The 21,340-nt window shown below is 44.7% G+C and overlaps 1 protein-coding gene across 1 annotated transcript in view; it reads right to left on the bottom strand.

Moving 5' to 3' along the window:
- The window catches only part of AKT3 (AKT serine/threonine kinase 3), a 1,072,603-nt gene that overhangs the window by 1,032,739 nt on the left and 18,524 nt on the right, over positions 1-21,340 (bottom strand). The gene's annotated exons all lie outside the window — the stretch shown is intronic.

Raw genomic sequence — 21,340 nt, 5'->3', positions numbered from 1 at the left:
GCACCGGCTTTTAATAATTAAATAAAACGAGGTGGGCACTCGTTCTGCCGAAAATCGGCAATTCAGGCGGCCAAACACAACGGGCAGACGCCGGGTGGGCACCGGCTGCACACAAAGCGCTCCCAAGCGCTTAGGGGCGGAATCAAGCGCTCCCAGCGCTGGAAATATTAGCAAAGCGCTCCCAGCGCTGAGGGGAGAATTAAAGCGCTTCTAGGCGCTCTTGGCCAAAAGCAAAGCTCCAGCAGGGACTGGAGGCAGGCAGGGGGGCAAGGCTGGGCCAGAGCCAGCTCACTGGGTCTCCAGGCAGGGAGACAAGCCAAGTGGCGGTCCTCTTGGCCCCAGCAGCAGCAACAGCCCCCTCTGGCAAGGATCCAAAAGTAGAACAAATTGTAAGGGGACACAGCCCCTTCTTATACTGTGAAATCCTTTGTTTCAGGGTGCAGGGTGGGGGGAAACCAGTTGCAGCTGGCTTGGGAGTACCCTTGATGGCCCAACCCCCCCTTTCATTTACTGGGGAGACTTGGGTCATTAGACAAACCACAGGGGGGCGGAGCCAGCATTGTGTGGGGAAAACCCCAGCCCATCCAGGACCCAGGTGCACTCCTCTCACACATCACTCATGCTGATCTCACACTCACCACCGGGCAGACCCATCCAGACTTCCTGGAGCCTGGCATGCCAGCCAGCTCCAGCCAATCACGCTCCAGTATCCTCACTGCACACATACATCAATGTCCAGAAGTAGCACTTCCCTTCTACACACATACAAGCCGCACATACCATTGCGCAGCATTCATTCTTACGAGTTCATACATACCAAACTCGAGCCTGCACTCCCCACACATCAGGAACTAACATCGACACACACATTCTCCATGCATTCCTATGGGAGGGCAGGCCAGCCATACTACACGCACGCACTTTACTCTGGGACACAGGGAAAAAGTGCGCCAAGACCCAAAAATCACTAACACTGGGTCACAAATAAAAGCAAAAAGATTAGGGGTGAACCTGCCCTAAGGCCCAAGTCCAACAGTAACCCTCATTACTTTGTGTGTGGATGTGCTCCTTCTCAATGGGCATTAAGCTTTAACTCATAGTAATGGCAGCCAGTAGCTTAATTTGGCTGCCACATTGTCCTATGATGCATGCTAAAGTGGGTGGAAATAAAATGTGACTGACACAACCAAAGACTAATGGAGGAAGTCTGGCTGAAAACCCCTACAGGTAAATATGTTTAGACATACTTTTAGTAATATCAAAAGGTCTTGGCTATCGAAGACTGGAAAAGCCAACGTGTCTGGCATTGGCTGAAGGAAAGGAAGGACAAATGGGAAATAAGGAAAGAAAGGAAGAGTTAGGATTGCACAGATAAAGCACCCCCTCGTGAGCTTATTATCAGTGTTCATGTGAGCTGCTGGTATGATGTGAAAAAGCAGCAGTCTGGTAAATAAAGGTAATTTCCAAGGCAGTTTACAACAGTATTGGCAGGAGACAGGAACTGATAAAGCTGGAATGTGCCCTGTACTTTCATCTAGTAGAAGGGGCCCTGCTATCATATCAGGCTCTACAAACAAAGGCAACACTACAGCAATAATAAAGTAAAAACAAAAACACTGGCACTGAAGGGAACTACCTTCTGTGGAGAGTGCTCCTTGTGATGGGGCTAAATGCAGTCACTCAAAGTGAAGTTATGTATTGGCGGATGTAGGCTGACCCACTGCCCCATGCAGTATGCTCTAATGGGTGGGGGGAAAATGAGAATGACCCATGAACAGATCGATGGATGAAGAGAAGTGGCTGAAAGCCCCTTTATGTTAAGTATTATACATATCATTTTAATGAAATCAAAAAGCCTTTACTAACACAGACCTAAAAACTGCTGTCACCTTGTCACGAGAGCTACATTTAGCAGGTAAAATAGCTCAGTGGACGAAAGTCTCTGCTGCGCAGGTCTGTATGCAAGCTTAACGCAAGCGAGGTTTTGCTGAGTAATAATAGCACTTTTTCTAACAGGAGTATTGCATGCTTTCAAAAGACATTTCTATAATCATTAATGTGCAGTTTTTGGATTATGCTGAATGATAGATAGTATTGCGGTACGTTTCATTTCAAAGGCAGTGCTCTACTCAGCAAGCTTACACAGCGGGACTGCAATAAGAAACATAAAACATGTTCTCTCTGTAGTTGCAGCCCAGCAGTAATAAATAAAGAACTCGGCCTCACTGCAGGTCACTTCCCTGCCTCTGAACCTCTTCTGAAATATCTTGGAGTGCTCTGCACTGAAACACGCGAGATGCTGCACGGTTTACATTAAGTAGCATATTCCAATATGGCTGATCCCGGGCATCATTGCCGTCCAAGTATTCTCTGTCAAAACCCAAACTGTGTACAGTTTGAGGCAGGCTGGCCACGGGATTTAGCAGTGATGAATACGAAGAGGAAGGCAGCAGAGATGCGAATTTACACTTAAAGGGAAGGATAGTACCGGTTCAATATGCATGCCATCCTCTCAATTACCGGGCAGGCGTCTCATCCAACCACAGCAAACAAATGCACATTCAGATTAACAACCCAATCCAATTAGGAGATATTGGGGTCAACTCCAAACTCGCGCAGTGAGGCACGTCTGCAAAACACGAGGCCGTTTTTCAATCCGAGTAACCACAAGCTCGTTTCCTGGCTATACAAAACAGGACAATCCAATACCTGGAAACGGTGTGGTCAAGGCCTCGGTACCAGGAAAGGTTTGAAAACAACAGAATGGATTTGTGGTGCTTAAGGCCGGGCCAAGGTTGATTCTAGTTCGACTGGTCTGTTGCTGCGATATTCCCTTGCCTACGTTTTAAGTGCCGCCACCACTTATTTTGTTTATACAATGTGTACAATGCTAGCTATGTGCCTGGTGCTGCTAAAATGTTGAAAACGGCGCTACATAACAACAAACACCCCATCCTGCGTTCTTGTAGCTTATCCTCACGCTGTAGTGTAGATGTATAGGGAGATTACTCTGGCTTCAAAATAAATTCCCTCACATTATACAATTCCAAAACTAGATTCGCTAGCATATTATTAAATCAGTTTGGTAGAGCTGCTGGGGCCAAAGAAACTGGATTGATATTTTTGCATTTAGGGAGAAAAAAGAATTTCTAATCTGTGCATCGCAGACCTATTGTAGACTGTGCTGCTCAGTATTGCGCCACCTTTCTAACATCTCCATGGGCCATACAAAAAAACATTTTCACAGCCAAACGTTAATTGACTGCCAAGTACGTCTCCGATATTTTGCACAGAACCAATCAGTCAAAATTTGTGGCAGAGGGTCTACTTTGGTGGGTGGGTATTTTGGAGCATAGCTCCCATACCACATTTCCCATCCATCTGCAATTGCTATGGCAAATTATAAGCCATCCGTATTGGCTCTTGCCTTGCCACAATACCCTCAATTAACCAACTATACATATTGGGTTGGGCAACTTCAAAGTTATTATGGACAGTCAACTAGTTGGTTGATGTTCTTATTACCTAATTTAACACTACCCAATTTAATGACCTCAAAAAAAATGCAAGACCGAGTTGCATGAAATCCCCTGTCCCAGTTCCCTCAGCTTGAGAGGGACCAAACGCTTTCCCAGTGCCACTACACCCTCTCATCTTCCCGCGCAGTACCTGCTAGCCTAGTGTTTAAGCCGCAACTGGCTGTAGGAGGAGTCTCTGATAAGATCATAACATGATACCCTAAATTCACCTACCCGCCTTAAAGTGCTTCAACACCTCATCAGGGGTTGTAAGTGCTATATATATGCAATTACAATATAATACTTGCCACACTGGAATGTCCTGTGGAGTTCTGGCAGCAGAGAGCAGAGACAGGCCCTGTTTCCAGAAAGAAAAGTAGAGTTGTTTGTGTTAGAGATTCCTAAAGTGGTGATTTTTGGCCTCATATGAAGGCTATACTTAATCTATATGGATAGCTTTTTACAACCTAATTATCGCTCTATATAGCTGGAGCCTGAGCCTGTCAGATCTTAGTAATCCAAAAGTTCGGTCTGCTGTCTGAGCCTGTAATGTCAGCTCTTCCCTGTAAAAAATATGCCTAATATGAAGGACAACTTGGGTGCCGACATTCTAAGATTGCGTTTTCTGAAACATTTAGCGTTCCCATTTACCACCTTATAAGTAGATCCGCAAAAATGTTATGTGGCTGACAATCTAACTTGAATGGTAAGAATGAGAAAAATGAAACAGAGGGTAGAAGTGAAGAGCGATGCCATTGCATATTTAGAACAAAAAGATGGGACGGGATGTCAAACTGCTTATCCAGTTGGTAAGAACGACCGGGTTTGCTTTGTTAGGCAACTGATGAAATCCCTTTGTTTGATACTTTTGATTCAAATGGTAGTTTGATCAAGCCAATATAGAATATCACACGATTATTTACCATAATATCTACACAGTGATTAGGTGTATCCTTTCTAAAATTTAACTGGAACCAAGCTGTACTACACTGATTAGCCCGTAACTAGGGCGAAAACGGTCATGGGTTGCTTCTGTTCTGCTTCAGGGAGGGCCTGGCCTTGCAGTTTGAGCTGGGCTGTTCCAATTGGAGCAGGGTCAGGACTGACTGGCATATAGCTGGGTCCAAACGGAAGTGATGTGGTATGCAAAAGAATGAATTGGGATGCGGCCTGAAAAAATTACCCATTGCTGAGTTCAATTCAAGCATTCCATCCATCACTGTTTGGTATGCTTCTTGTGTCGCCCTAAGTGGAACAGGTATGCCCAGACGTGGGTCCCGTGTACACTTTGTCAATGGAACCAAGCTGTACCAGGATGATTGTGTTCCTGTTCAGGCAGGAACTGGCTTGGCAGTTAGAGCTGGACTGTTCTACCTGGAGCAGGGTCATGACTGATTTGCATTTAGCTGGGTCCAAACAGGTGGGATGGTGTGCAAAATAGCGATGGATTGGAATGCAGCCCAAGTGATTACCAAAGGCGGAAATTAATTCAAGCATTCCATCCATCACTTTTAGGTATACTTAAAATATTTCTCCACCATTTCTCAAGATAAATGTTTCCCAAACTTTTTAGAACCATGACTCAATTTTAAGAACATATGTGTTCGACCCAGTATTAATAGACATGAGGCAGGAAATTTTTTTATGTAACTAAAGCATCATGTGGTAGTTACAGACAGTACATTTTCCATTGAAATGTCCACAAAATTTGCAGACCTACAGGTTTACTGATAAACCTATTTTCCACACAGATGATAATGAGTGGCAATCAAGTTTCTCCTAGGCAGACGAATTGCAACTCATTCTCTCCCTCTCGAACAAGACACGAAACACAAGAAACAAGTTCACTGCCTGCATGACATAGCCACTAACTAGATGGAAGCCAACTGCCTCAAACTCACCACCAACAAGACAGAAGTAATGATCTTTAGCCAAAACACCTAATCACGGGACTAAAACTGGTGGCTGGCAGAACTCATACCCACACCCAGCACCAATGCCAGGAACTTTGGGATAATCATCAACAGTAAAAGCAACACCATCACTGCATCACACTTCCACACCTTGAAGATGCGGAGGAAGATGTTCAAATGGCTCTCAAGCAACACTAGAAAAACTGTCACTAAAGCCTAGTAATTAGCAAGTTGGACTACAGATAAACCATATATGCCATGATCACCAAGCAATTCAGTAGAACACTACAAACCATCCAGAACTTGGCATGCAGACTAATCCTCAACAACATCCCACACAGAACTCACATCACACCACACCTCAGGGAGCTCCACTGGCTCCCAATACACAAACATGCTCATTTCAAAATCCTCACACACATTCAAGGCCTTACACAATTTAGACCCTACCTACGTGAACAGTCACATTGCATTTCACCAAACACCCAGACTCCTTCGCTATGCAGGACTCCTACTCGCACACATTGCTAGCATGCACAGAACCATATCAGGAGGAAGGGTATTCTTTAACATTGCTCCTGAAGCATGGCATTGCCTCCCATTCCACATCAGAGCCTCCTCCTCTTCTTGAATTCCTCAAGAAGATGAAGACCTGGCTTTTCAATTAACCAACCATCCGAAGTCAGTTTGCACTATATGAAACTTTATAAATAAATAAATGCCTGTTCAGAACCAGAATACCCTTGTGGGTGATAGCGTGCTTTACAAATACAGATAACATAATAATGAACATGTACCTTTTGTGTATCACCAAGAAAAGTGTCTCCTTCTGTTTTGATCCTTAATATAATCTTTGATCCCATCACACTTTAGACTTACAAAAAGAATGTGCTTCATCTGTGCTTTCCTAACTGCTGAATGTGTACAGTTCATTTAAAGATATTTACATTTTGCTGTGTTACAAAACAAAATTACACCCTACAACCTTTCCTTTCACACTCCCTATACTGCAGTAAGATTGCCATATAATTCACTTTACTTTATTTCTCTGACTGCAAAGTTAAAGGAGTTTGTAAACACCAATCCCCATGTTAAAATAAAGGAAGCAGCAATTTGCCAAAAGACATATCCTGACATTTGACCAATGTCTCTGAAGCGGAGCAAAAGTGACAAGATAAATACAGAATTTAAAGGCAACTTTATTTATTGCTTGGGCTTTCGTGACCCACCAAAATTTACTCACGACCCAGAGTTTGGGAAACGATGTTCTAGATTATTACAATTAATAGGCATACACATGCACTCTTCATGCGATTAATTGCACCACCAACAACTAGTATCTTTAATTTCGATAGGATAGAGCAAGCTATGCTATGCTCCGATGCAACTCTGACAAGTTTGCGGCTGGTCTCCAGAGAGGATACTGTTCAAGATGGTGCAGAGCGGACATTCATATTCTTGCTGACATAATTCATACCAGCCTGGTAGAGGGTAACTATCAGCACATCATTGAAAACTAACACAGTCCCAGACGTTATAGAAATCAGCAATTGTTCTGCCATCAAAGGATCCTAGTAAACTATCCAACTACTGTCCTTTCTAAATTGCTCATGAAAACAGTTCATAATCAATTTCAGGCCTTTGTTTAGACCAATACATCGTTACATCCTGTGTCCAAGCTGTAGCACTGAGACTTTGCAGTTGAGTACCTGGATGAATTTAGACTCTCAGTCAACATGGACAGTCAAGCAGCCCTCCTCCTCGACCTATCTGCTGCAGTCAACACTGAATCACCAAATCTTACTTGATCGTCTAAGTGGTCACTGTGTCCAAGGCACTCACTGCTCTGAACTGGTTTCAAACCTTCCTAGATACTTATAGCAAGCAGGGCCGGACTGGCCGTAATGGGCACCGGGCAATCCTCGGTGCGCCGCACGTGTGGGGGGCCGGAATGGGGCCCCTGGGGGCCATTTTTGTTACCGGGCCATAGCTGCAAAATCGGCCCTGTAACAAAATTGGACGAAAACTGGCCCTGGAAAAGAGCTTGGCGGCACCGGCACCCTCAAACCCCCCCACCCTCCCCGCCGGGGGAAGGGGGGCCGGCCACTTTGCCAGGGCCGGTTTTGGTTCCAAGTCCGGCCCTGACAGCAAGAAGGGCCGGATTCTTCCTTCTCAAAATTGTGTGGTGCCCTCCCCCATCGCCTCCCACACACAGGGCTCTAGACTACCTACTATTAAATAATCGCCATGTTTTACTGCTTTCTTTCTTAATTCAATCTCTCAGCTACACATTTTTGTATGTTGAAGATATCCAGCTTGTTTTGAAAATCACAAACACTTTAAAGTGTAGCAAATTTACATCAGTGTGTGAGCTGTTATCTGCTGAAATTGAACAGAGACAAAACAGAGTTCTTACTGCCCTACATTCCAAAAACCTACAACGTTATGAGCAAGCTCTAATGCGTTCATTTGGGGGTAGTGGACAAGCAAGGAAGCAATCACACTGAGTCAGAAATCTCCTGATACTAAGAGGAAGGCAGTGGGACACCAAACATGCTGTGCTAATATAAAGCATCTCAGCTGAAAGACATTTTAGACTGGTGTGGGACACAGACAAGGAAGTTTGGGAGATAAGCAGATAAAGAATTGTGTTACAGTGGCCACACCTTATCCAAAAGACCCCTCTGATAGACCACTGGCTAAAGGAGGAACACAGGTGATGGCCTCTATATACCTCATCAGTTGGTGAGGCAACACTTCTAGTTTGGGAAGTAATAGAGATAAAGGAGAGATTCACAAGCATTCCTCTCCCTTTTACATCTTTGTACCGCAACAGGCTTAATCCAATTCACTGTGTTATGCAAAATGAAGGTAACTCCCCAAAAACGCAGACCTGTTTCATAAGGGGATGATTAAACTCTCCACTAAGATGAAGTTAAATATTGGGCTCCCAGCATGTGAAAGATATGGATTCCTACAGATAAGCAACTAGGTGCACCAGACAGTTACCAGACGAAACCAGAAGAGGACTGGGCCTTTTTACGACACTACTACAGGAAAAGGAAGTTTCACAAATGCATAGACTTCTATCCACCTCCAGAACAGGGATTAAAAGGAAATTCCATAAAATATGTAAATAAGAGGGAAAGATTTAGACGAAGAATGAAAAATGGTATGGGATACTCCTAAAAGCATATAACTTTGCAAAACGTGCACAGGGATATGAAACGATCCTCAAAATTCTACATGGGTGCGATTTGGAGCACGTTTCACAAATACTTAGCACTAGACTGCAGAGAGTTAGCTTGTCAAGGACATCCTATCCTTAAAACCTAGAAGATCGGCAAACAAATGTACACAGTATCCATTACTTTCTAAAGGCAGTGCACTGGTTCAGGTGTAATGCAAAGCAAAAAAAAATTTCAAGTGGGGGAAGGGAAGGAGGAACGCATTTAGATAAAGCAATATGTTTGTGTTGCTTTTGAATCAATGCCATTTTGACATGGTTGAAATGTCTGCCTAAAGGTGATAGTTTTCATTGTCAGAAGATAAACCTATTGAAAATTATAACTCAAAGGAATACTGCAAAGGATGCAATGGGAAAGAATGCACAGAAAAATATAGAGAAGAAGAGGATGAATGGAGAGGAGTTTAAGATTGTGTCCTGAATGGATAACCTTTAAAGCAATCTTTGGGAAGTCCCAGCCCTAGAATAATTTGTGGAGGCACAGAGTAATCTGGCTTCAGTAAGCAGGATTTTATTTGGCTCTCAGAACTATCAACCTACAATGATTTACTGGGTCATTTAAAGAAATGGTTTCTTTGCCTTTGAAGGCAATCATATGTATTTAAGCTAGCATTGATGATTTATGACAGTTTCTTTGTTCACTCAAGAAAAGATCTGAATAATGTATTTAACAATGGATGGAAATTGTATTAAATAGTTTAACCGACTTTCTAGATCAAATATTGGATAGGTACATGTGAACAATCTCATACATGAAATTCAGAATGCTTTGCCTCCCAACCAAGAATAATTCATACATAATTCTGGATTTCAGACCTATGGGTAACTATTCTGAAAACCATGTCCATTTGAATACAGGTCTAATTTCTACATGTTGGTCCCAAACCTGTAAAAATACATTTACAGATAAACATTTGGTATTATTGTGCGTATACTTCCAATAGGTTGAAAATAAAAAGTAAAGTCTTAAAATAAGGTAATAAGAGGTAGACTGTTATGTGAATAAAGCCAGTATAATGGGGAGCGGGGCGTCCACAATGGTAGAGTCCATCAAACTTTCAGCAAATGTTGATGGCCTCCGATCTTTAAAAGAGAACAATGGCCCTTTAATGTCTTCTGGTTTATGTTGGACCCGACCCTTTCTGAAGGGCTATCTCCAAACTTTTTGCCTTCTTCCTCCTATTTTTCGGACCATTTTTTGTTGGCTTTAGGACTCTGGTACTTTACAACTGCTAACCAGTGCTAAAGTGCATATGCTCTCGGTCTAGAATGTATTGTGGCATATCTGATTTACTACAAGCCCGTAGTAAAGTACACCATGTGTGCACGGGGCCTGTATATCAAATGCTACTAGTTGGCCTGCAGCACTGATTGTGCTACCCACACAGGTAACCGAGTAAACATGTCTCAGACCTGCCACTGCAGTGTCTATGCATACAGTTTTAAATTGCCATGTTGACCTGGCAAGTGTACCCACTTGCCAGGCCCAAACCTTCCCTTTTACGACATGTCAGTCACCACTAAGGTAGGCTCAAGGCAGCCCCATGGGCAGGGTGCCATGTATGTAAAAGGAAAGACTTGTACTGGTGTGTTTTACATGTCCTAATAGCAGTGGCGTCACTAGTGGGGTGCGGGGGGTGCGGACCGCACCGGGTGTCACCCCGTCTGGGGTGACACCAATCTCTGGTTAGTTATGCTGTCGCTGGCTCACTCTGCAGTGCAGCGCCCTGAGCCTCGGCTCAGCCTCACCCTCACGCCTCACCTCGGTGCTGCCAGTGCTGCTTTAGTGCGTGTTAGTGCAACAAGCCGCAAACGCACGCCACCACGGTGCGCACGCACCTTACAAAAAATTAAAATACTATACTGCTACTACTGTAGTCACTGAGAGAGTCAGTGCACTGCAGCAGCACGTCACCCGCACGCACGCACCAGATGCATGTGTTGATGCTGGTCACTGGTGCGATGCGGATGCGTGGTGTACCCAGCAGTTTGTGGGTCCCAGGGCCGTCAATCTTTGCGCTACCAATGACGGCCCTGGGACAGCCCCCGCGCGCTCCTCTGATGCGTCGCGGCGGTCACACCAGGGAGGGAGGAGACGAGACCGACGGCAGCGCAGGGGATTGCGTGCTAGTGCTACTAGAATAAATAATTATAATACCGACATCACGACGACACCACCATCTTGATATCGCGAGCGCCGTCGTCACATCGTGGTTGGTGGTCTCCCCTTCAAATTTGGGACGGACTTCTTGGGTCCAGACTCGGAGGCAGTCGGTGTGGTGAGAGATAAATCATATCATTTATTTATAAATGAATATGAATCATGATGAAGTAAGTTAGAAATGTGGCAGTGCAGTGCCAAACAAATGAATCAGTTCAGTACAAATGCTTTTTTCATGGGCGCACATTCACACAAACGAAAACACTGCCCTCTTCGGGCGGGTCTAGTGCACCAGGTTAAAGCTTTCTTCCTCGGGCAGTCAGTCAGGATAGGCCTGGGGACGGCGTTAATGGCATTTTGTTTGCTTTGTGATACTTGCACAAGTGCCACCATTGCCTACGTAACGTTTGTTCTTGTGCTTGAGTGTCTACCATATATTGCAGTAGTATACCTCTAATTGTACTGTACTTTGTTTTCTCTTGTAACCTGCACACATGTCACTTTTTCCTCCTGTAATGCACCGTTTGCAACCTCATGTATTTTGTTTGCGCACAATTTTCACTTTTGCCTCATGTAACTCAACGTTTGCTTTTGTAATTTGTTCACTTGTAATTTTCTCCTCATGTTTCATTACTGTTCCTATTGTGAAGCGCTCTGACGCCTTTGTGTAAAGTCTGCGCTATATAAAAACGCATAAATAAATAGAAGACCCTGTCCGGCCTCGCCCTTCCAGCCTCCTAGGCTAGTCCTGACCCGGGCGGTACATTGTGCTTGCAGTTGCACACGGCAGGCCCCGCCCTTCCAGCCTCCTAGGCTAGTCCTGACCTGGGCGGTGCATTGTGCTTGCAGGTGCAAACGGCCGGCTGGCATGATTCATTGCTCAAGGCAGGGAGCAGGCCTTTCCTTGAACTCATCACTTCACTTGCTGGTGGTTCACTTCACAGTTCACTTCATACGTATACTATGAAGTGAACTCCTTTGGCTGAAATATGCCTGCTTTGCTGGCCGGTCTTCATCCTGCTGCCTTATTGTCCATCCTGGCAGCTTTTATGTCCCTGTGCTTTTGGCTGTGGATTTGTGTTTCTGCTGACTTGTGATGTGTTATTTTGGTCATTCCCTCGGTTGGCGCCCTGCTTCCCTGGGTACACTGGCTGTGCCATTTCTCTTTTGGGTTTTTGGTCTGTTGGAGGTAAAATCTGGGTTATAGGGTTACCACTTAGAAAATAGAGCATTCATGCTGCGCCTTTCAAGTGCCCACAAGGAGAAGAGAGGAACCAAATTTTAAAGTGAAAAAGACCGTCTTTTACCTCCGACCTTGTTGAATTAAAATTTTCTTCTATGGCCTTTGTAAATATAGGAACTAAATTTACAAACGTTACTAAGGATTCTGTATGGTCCCGTTATTTGCCATCTGTTTCCACTGGCGGACTCGGAGCGGAGGAGGTCCATGCGGTAAGTCATGAGGGGGTGACACCATGAGTTACCCGCACCGGGTGACACCAACCCTAGTGACGCCACTGCCTAATAGCGAAATACTGCGAATTTCATTTTTCACTATTTCTATCTCTCCCTCAGGGTACATGGGGGACTGCCTTCAAATTATCGGTGTAATTTCCCAGACAGAGATTTGGAGTTTGGTTTTTAAATTGTGTGTTTGAAAATGCCACTTTTAGGAAGTGGGAACTTTCTTGCTTAACCATTTTTGTGCCTCTGCCTGTCTGTAGTATGCACATCTGGGTGAGGAGGGCTGTTGGGCTCTTGTGCATTCACTCTAGACAGCCACACAAAGGGAGCAGAGGTGTGCCTTGCATATCCTGATGGCCCATCACAAGGCTGATGGGCCGTCCTGAACTAGATTGATTCCAGGAGTTTTTCCACTGACACCTGAATAGGGCTGTGCCTTTCCTCACACAAAGCTGTCTCCACACCTCCCCCCTGTATCGTGTCTGGAGTCAGGTCAGGGAAAGGCAAGGTCTTGTGCACTACAAAGACTTTCCTTTGAAGTTTGCCTACTTCAAAGGCAGAATCTTGCATAAGTACAGGAGCTGGGACACTAGGACTTCAGAACACTTCATGACTAACGGGCATTCTGCCAAGATGAAGATCTGGATTCCGTAGGAGGGACGAACACTCTGCCTGTTGCTTTGTTGTACTGGCCTGCTGCTTGCTGTTTCTGTCCTAGGAGGGAAATACTGCTTTTTTTTTTTAACCTTTATTTGTAGCAAATCAGAGTACAGAGATGGGCCTACAACCATCTCGGCCGGCCGCTAGGAAAGTCAAAACTTTGCGAGCGATAAGCATTGTGGCAACAAATCAAGGTACAGGATAATACAGTAACAGTACAGAATTCGGATGCGGCATAGCAGCTCAAGTAAGGATATGAAAGGTTCATTTTACTAATAAGGAGCAAAAAGAAGCGTCACACAGTCACACGCATTCCCACGATAGTGCGTAAATCAGGATAGATGAAACAGTGTCCATACGATGAGGGGGGCCCCCGGGGACAAAATATACGGAACAGGAGAAGCAAAGGCACAGCCCCAGCATACAACAGGTCCAAACCCACCCTTCAGCGCCATACACACCGTAAGAAACACAGGCAACAACGACAACTGAGAAAAAGAAAGACTAAAGGGCCATAGTAACGAACACAAACATACGCCCCACCCGCAACCCCCCACCCTGCATACCCGCAGAAGGTCATGGCCTAAGAATACTGCCTGAAGGTCTATCAATAAGCAAAGGGAAGCACAGTCTCGAAGGTCCAAACAGGATAGGCGGGCCCGGACGGAACAAGGCCATAAAAAAGCATAATAATTCAAAGCCACCCAAATACAGACAGTAAAGATAAGGCAACCACAGCGCCGGGTCCATGAACTTCCAAAAGCTGACACAAAAGAACAGCATCCAGGAGGAGAGAGTCAAACAGTCCGGCCATGGCCGCGAACCCCCGGGGCCAGTCCAAGACGAAAGACAGCGCTCCACTCCCAGCCGCCAGTCAAACATGTGCCCCAAGGACAAAGTCATACAGGCGATCAAGACGGCCAGCACGGGCAAAGAAGTCCGGGCTCCAAGCGGTCCGAGGAGCCTCCGAGGAACCAAAACCTTCCCCACAGAGGCAGCAGCATGGTCAGCGGCCGACTCCCGGAGTAGGACCATGGTCGACATAGGTAGCGAAACAGCGATGGCGTCCAGTCCCGTACCCAGAACTCGGGCGTAACAATCAACAGTCTCCTGCAAAGTCGTCAAGGCAGCCAACACATCTCGGGGTGTGAACTCCATCGTGCGATGCGGGCATCCCTGTCCCATCTCTGCAACAGCGGCCCGGACGTGAGCCGCGAAGAAAGGCACCAGCCGCCATCTTGAGCCGATCGGCGCCGGTTCCCTGCACAGATCCAGGGAGCGGGCCGCACCGTGGGGACACCGCAGGATGCATCTCCAGGACAAACAAATTGTCGGGCAGGGTCCAGAAAGGAGAGCCACCAAAAGGCTAAAGTCCCGCCGGGCTTCGGGAGTCACCCACCTATATCAGAGCGATCTCCGGTTATGCCTGGGCAACAAACGTTGGGGAGGGGGCAGGAGTCAATCGCCCCCTCCGATCCCACGCCGCCACTCTGTCCTACGAGGGTCCACGTCGATCAGTTTGTGTCGTTACCGCTGGCAGCGGTCGTTCAGAACATCGGCCCCCACCGGCGAGGCGCCACTCCACCCTCGACGGCCGTCGATGCTGCGGCCGAGGCCGGAGGCCCCGCCTAATCAACGCCCCGGTCCCACCATCACACGGGGCGCAAAGCAGACGGGGAGAGTTCCCAGGATCGGCGGCACGTAGACACTCCGGAAGCAGACGGTAGGTGTTCGCTTTCTCTCCGGAGGCAAAGGAGGGCACTTTGGGTCAGGATATTCGGCAGGATAGTCGTGTGGGGTGAAGGGGCGTGCGGAGCCGAGCGACTATGCGGCCATTTCAGATGGCTGCTTGGCTCCTCCCCCCGGAAATACTGCTTTTAATGTTATCCAACAGTTTGTGCGTGCTTGCCTCCTGTTAAGAAGTCTCAGGGCCAAGGACTTCCCCTATCAGTGACTAGGCTCTTCTGCTGATAGCCCTGACTTGCCAAGTGGTGGCAACTCCGGTTCCTGGCGCCTTCGAAATAGAAACTGGTGATCTAATAAAGTCCATGAATCGACTCAGCGCCCGTTTTTCTGATGTAAACCTGCTGTGTGGCTGGAAAATCAACACATCGCTGCTGTGCAGCCAAAGAATTGACGCAATGCCTGCTGTGCGGCTGAAGAATCACTGCAGCCCGAGTCCCGAGCACTGTGTCACCGATGTCCGTAGCACCCGCTCCAATTTCAGCAGTCCCTGCCTTGTGGCTGTACAAACGACATCACCTGCTTCGCTTCTGTGAAATCGACGCAGCGCCTGCTCCGCTGCATCGTCACATCGCGTCTGGATTTTCGACACATCATCCCTGGGCGCCGATTTCTTCATCGATGACACCCCACAGTCAGAAACAGAGGCCGCGTGTCCAAGAGGTCAACACATCCCCTCCGCTGACAGAAAGGAACTGATGCATCACCTCCCCTGCTCTGCAGTAAGGAACCGTCGCATCACCTCCCCTCTGCTGCAGAAAGGAACGGACACCTCCCCGGGGAGTAAGGAACGGATGCATCAATTTGCTTTTCCGGCACCTCACTTCCCCCTGTTTTCGTCTTTGATTTTATGAATCCCAGGAACTTAGTGCTAAAAGTGACGCATCCTTAGATTACTATGGACTGAACTGAGATAACCTTTTAAAAGTGATAGCTTTACTTTTGTATTTCTTCCATTTTGGCCTTGTTTTATTCAGATAAATATTGACTATTTTTCTAAACTGGTTTTGACTCCTTTTGTAGTGTTTTTACTGGCTTACTGTGTGTGTATGTATGTATAAATACTCTACACATTGCCCCTGAGGTAAGCCTGACTGCTCGTGCCAAGCCACTGAGGGGGTGAGCAGGGGTTATCTTAGCTGTGCGACTCCTTACCCTGACTAGAGTTAGGGTTCCTACTTTGACAGGGAGCAAACCACTACCAACTAGAGACCCCATTTCCAACAGTTCCTAAACCAGAGAGGTTAAACTTGGCCCATGGACAGACTCCATGAATACAATGTCGCTTTTTGTGCATAAATAGTGGAGCGTGGACGGGAATCTGACAACATAATTTGAATGCAGTCAAGTCTTGATTATTAATGCTACAAAAATCCAGAGCTCAGTAAACAGCAGGGCCTTAGTAAGTAGACGCAACAACAGTGAGACTGCCCAGTGAACAGATGCAAAACCAAGGGGGGAGATGTCATAGTCTAGGGGTGATCTGATGACGGATCAGTGGAATTGGATTTAATTCTGTGAAGAACTATATTTTCCAGCCAAAAATAAGTGATTGTTCTCTTTCAATGACACATCTGCTACCTCAATGTTTAATTTGGGTTCTCACTCTGAAGCTTATTCTAGATGTAACATTTCACAGACTGGCCACTGTCCAGACCACCAACGTTGGGGTAGGAAACAATTAATTTTATTCTAGTATCAGCAGTTAAAACTTTATTTTTATAATGCTGGGACCACTGTGTGAGATTGCTGTTCATAACTGCTGAAGGAGATCTTTAAAAGCAAAATGTTCTCAGCCTTTTTTTTGTTTTAAACCAGCCTGTGTCTAGTACAGTTAACAAGGTCAGGCATAACAATGCCAAGCGACCAAACTTGTCAAACTCAGTTGAAAAAATCTACAACATTAAAATTAAGAAATAGGACTACCGTGCACAGCTAACTGGAAAGTCCTCCACACGAGGACAATGGAATGCAGTGCTTGGTCAACTTTTTTTTAAATGTTGTAGACAGTCTACAACTGAAAAGAAAGCCCAAATGGGAAAGTAGGGCCTAAAAGAAGAGAAGGTGGATGTCACAGTTGAGGAAGCACTGAGTGACAGACAGTTCGATAAGAGCAAGCAGGGAAGCAGAGCACAGTGGCCAAGCCCTAACATCCGACACAAACAGGGAGGACAGCAAGTAAGGAAAACAGGAGAAGTTTGATAAAAAAAAAATACCCATAGTAGGCAAGGGCAGATGTGAAAGAAAGAGGGTCACAAGAAAAGAGGCAGACTTGTAGCAAAAAGTAAGCTGCGTCAGAAAGGCAACTGACGAAATAGGACCGTTGGACCAATTTAAATAAAGTGTTTGGAACTTCACCATAACGTCGAAGCCAAAATAGAAATGCAAAGTCTAGGCAACAAAAATAAGCATGACCCATCAAACAACATGGAGGATGGGTTTTGTGCGTTAGGATTCGCTGACCTCTGAAAGAATACAGAACTCAATGAAGGTCAATCACATTTCCCTCCTCACCTCAGACTACAACTCTTGACCCTTGAGCCAAACAATCTCAAGTTAATTATATAAATTCCAAGCACAGTACAAGATAAAGTCCCTCCAGATATAGTGACAGGATACAACTGCATCTCCGACTAAATTACCATATCCAATAGAACTAACAACCTTGAAAAATATGTTATCATATTTAATTTAGGAGATTGTAACTGTATTGTAAATGTGTTATTATAGCGCTTACAACCCCTAATAGGGCATTGAAGAACGTTTTCTGCAAGTAGCACATTACTCCAAACCCCAACATTAGTAGTTAGTAGGCACGTACAATTTCTTGTGCATTAGTTGTGTTAGGTTTGTGCTCTTGATTTCATGCGTGTTTAGTAGAGTTTGGATGTTTCTAACCACATATACAGACACCAATTATAGATACACAGAACATATGTAGTCATGGTTAGGTTTAATTGAAAAACATTTTAGAATAACATTGGTGCGGTTTGACAAATCTGCACAAAAGTTTAATGTTTTAAAAAAAAGGTTCATCAGATATGGATTCAACGTTGCAAGTTTCATGTTAGAGCAGTCAAGCAGGGGGCCAAAAAAAGCGACACTTCCCCAATAACTCCCAGATGAAGCTTTTGACAGCACATCAGAAAAAAAGGTGAACAGAATTATACAAATCTTGGCATAAAAGTAGCTTTACTTAGGGAGTGCTTTTGATGGTTTAATGTACACACTAAGTAATTTACAAGAAATTAGCATTAGAATAGATATATCTGGTTTAGGGTTAGATATATCTAGATTAGGAGATATATCGAATATCTGTATTGCAAAGAACTTAATAAAGATTGCAGTTAAATATACAAACATTCCAAAAGCATTGCCCAGCTATGATGTTTAATGTGCTTTTTTATTTATTTTGCAGGCTTATGCAATATAAAATAACAGACTAGAAGGAAAAACAAAAATACTGCAGGCTACACGTGGCAACCGTGTTGTTGCAAATAAAATATAACTTGACAAATTAACTGTGCACAAGGAGGTGATCCTGAAATGGAATTGTGCATAGTCTATCAGCATATTGCCATTTCGCGATAACTGCCACATGGGGAAGCAGTGATGTACCTAAAAGTGGCAGCCATCTTTCAATAGTAGAACAATGAAAGACCGTGCAAAGTACCATTACAAGGATGGCCAGTTTAGAAGCAGTGGCTGTGTGGGATGCTACAGAGAGCACAGTAAATGAGGGGCTCTCAGGAGTGGATGCTGTCAGGTGCTTTAAAAAGTAAGTGAGTGACCCACGAATACTGTTTGAGAAGCTGCCAATTGCACTCTTCATACGCATGAATTGATGTTGATTAGTAGAGACAGGGATGTAGTTAAAATCGCACACCAGTTCTATTACATTAAATTTACAATGTAACTGTACAACACAGAGTATTAAATAATTCAAAACGCATAGATTATCACTGTATTTCCAGTCACTTCACTTTAATTAGTCTTTATTCGATATATTTCAATCATAAAAGACATTTTAATAAATAAAATGCGTTGTTTTTTATCCCACCCCACCCCCCCACCCCACAGAAATACAGAATCCACATGAGTTAATACAATAAATAAACAAAAAAAAAAAATAATAAAGATCTTCCTATCTCATACTATTTACACTACTACTATGTATCCTACTTACATCTTTACACAATCTTACAATATCCTATTTACATTTTTATATAATCTTAAAATATCCAGCTAAGTTCATTAGAATCCAATCAAATAAGGATAAAAGAACAACAACTACATGTTGAGATTTACATAGTTTATCACGTAAAAATGTAACTTAAAGGAAATTTAAATAAATGCAAACTGTACGACATTAAGTAGCAATCCTAACTTATTCCAAACAGGTTTTGCGTGCCCGAATTATCCACATCCAGTGAAGGAACTTTGCCATAGCTATAACAACAGGCTGGGAGGAATCTGTTCTTAAAATCCTGACAGCCTCATTTGACGTCTTTATACCTAACTGGATGCAAATTGGTTTGAGCCATGATTGTCTAGGTATTCTATATTCAGGGCAGGCAAATAACACATGACCAATGTTTTCGTTATGGTCCGGACAGAAAGGGCACCTTGGAGTTTGTGCTTTATTCCATTTCACTGTTAGGGCATTTAACGGAAGTGTCCCCACCCTCAACTGATGGTACCTCTTCCGGTCCCCTGGGACCGTAATCCAATCCCAGTAGGGTTCGAGGGCCGGTGAGTGCTTGAGCTCCAAATAATCGTATGTAAAGGAACGATCAATATGATTCCTAAAGCACTTAATCTCCACCATACTCCAGTAGAGTTCACGAAGTATCTTTTTTGGTGGAAAAACACTATTTAACGGATCATCCCACATTTGGGATAAACCCAGTGCCCTATATAGAAGCTTAGCCTCTTTCAACCAGACTATCTTATTAGCAGTATCTAGGGATCTCACCTCCAGGAAGCCTTGGGCATACTGGGAGAGCTCAGGAGTTGTCCATAACCTTCTCCAGTAGGCCACAATTCTATACCTGGCTATGTCCCTAAAGCTATAGATTCCCAGATCATACTTTAAAGGTATCAATGGGGTTGACATTGGTAGCCCAGTAATGTTGCGGAGAAATTTATTCTGTGCTACCGTCAACTTGTTCAGATTACTGGACCCCCAGAGTTCTGCTCCATAAAGAACAGCTGCTCCGACCTTAGCATTGTAGATTTTTAAGACAGGTCTAATTGGTTTAGTGTGAGATGAAAAAAGCTCCTTTGTGAGAACTCCTGCAAGTTGAGCATGTTTTGTGTCTAATTCGTTTGTATGGTGTTTCCAATCTAGATTGTATGACAGATTGATACCAAGGTACTTAAAGACCTGGGTCTGCTCGAGCTGGACCCCATCCATAATGACTCTGCCTCTAATGTGTTTCCGTTTGTGCATAGCCATAAATTTAGTTTTGCTGGTGTTAATTACAAGACCATGATCAGTGCAAAATCCTTCAAACACCCTAATGGCCTTTTGTAGTCCCTGCTGCGTCTTTGATATCAGCAAGGTGTCGTCCGCAAACATCAACAGGGGGATCGGCCTTCCTGCCAACCTTGGGGCATCCGTGGGCTGTTGTTCAAAATAACCGATCACCCTGTTGATGTATAGCGAGAAGAGTGTTGGTGCAAGCACGCACCCTTGACGTACACCCCTCGCTATGGGGAACTTCTCAGTAGTACTACCCCGCTGATTCCATCGAACTTGTGCAAAACTGTTTTCATGCATCCTAATCAATAAAGACAGGATTTCTTTTGGAATACCCTGATCATGTAGGATATTCCACAGTTTGTGGCGGGGAACTAAATCAAAAGCTGATTTTAAATCAACAAAAGCTGCAAAAAGCATCCCGCCTTCTAATAAAACTGTGCGCCAATATAATAAAACAAATCTAAAAATTTGATCAATAGTGCTGGTATGACTACGAAAACCAGCCTGCAGGGGAGATAATATATCATAATCATCTATCCACCCATGTATTCGCTGTAATAATAGCCTTGCCACAACTTTTTGTATGCATGCAATCAGGCTAATAGGCCTGTAATTGCCTGGATCCGAGCATGCCCCCTTTTTAAAGATGGGGATAATCTCGGCTCCTTTCCAGGTCTCAGGGATAGGCGAGCCCTTTGCAATAGCGTTGGCTAACAGCTGAATATAGGTGGCCCATAGATCCTTGTCATGCATAAACAAATCTGCAGGGATAAAGTCTAGGCCCGGGGCTCTGGCTTTAGGTATACAGCTCAGAGTTTTTAAGATATCATCTTTTGAGAAGACTAAGGGGCTCACGAGGATATCTACAGAAGCTAGACATTCCTCTTCGCCTTCATCCTCAGCAGAAAAATGGGTAGAAAAATGGGATACCCAGGCTTCTGGTAGCACATGGTTAATGGGTTCTCCTCTACTAGACCCCCTTCCCCATTTAACGATGTTCCAGAAGGGTGTCATAGATCTTTCCCTACTGGCATCGAGTAGATCCCTCCAGTAGCCTTCCTCCCAATCCCTTTTTGCACTAAATTGCACTTTTTTGTACATAACTCGGGCCTCCCTTATTTTAGTTTTGTCTCGAGTTTTTACCGCATC

The sequence above is a fragment of the Lissotriton helveticus genome, chromosome 6 (genome assembly GCF_964261635.1).
Source record: "Lissotriton helveticus chromosome 6, aLisHel1.1, whole genome shotgun sequence".
Classification (NCBI taxonomy): Eukaryota; Metazoa; Chordata; class Amphibia; order Caudata; family Salamandridae; genus Lissotriton; species Lissotriton helveticus.
The sequence above is the reverse complement of the archived record's forward strand: the minus strand, read 5'-3'. Positions and strand labels throughout refer to the sequence as shown.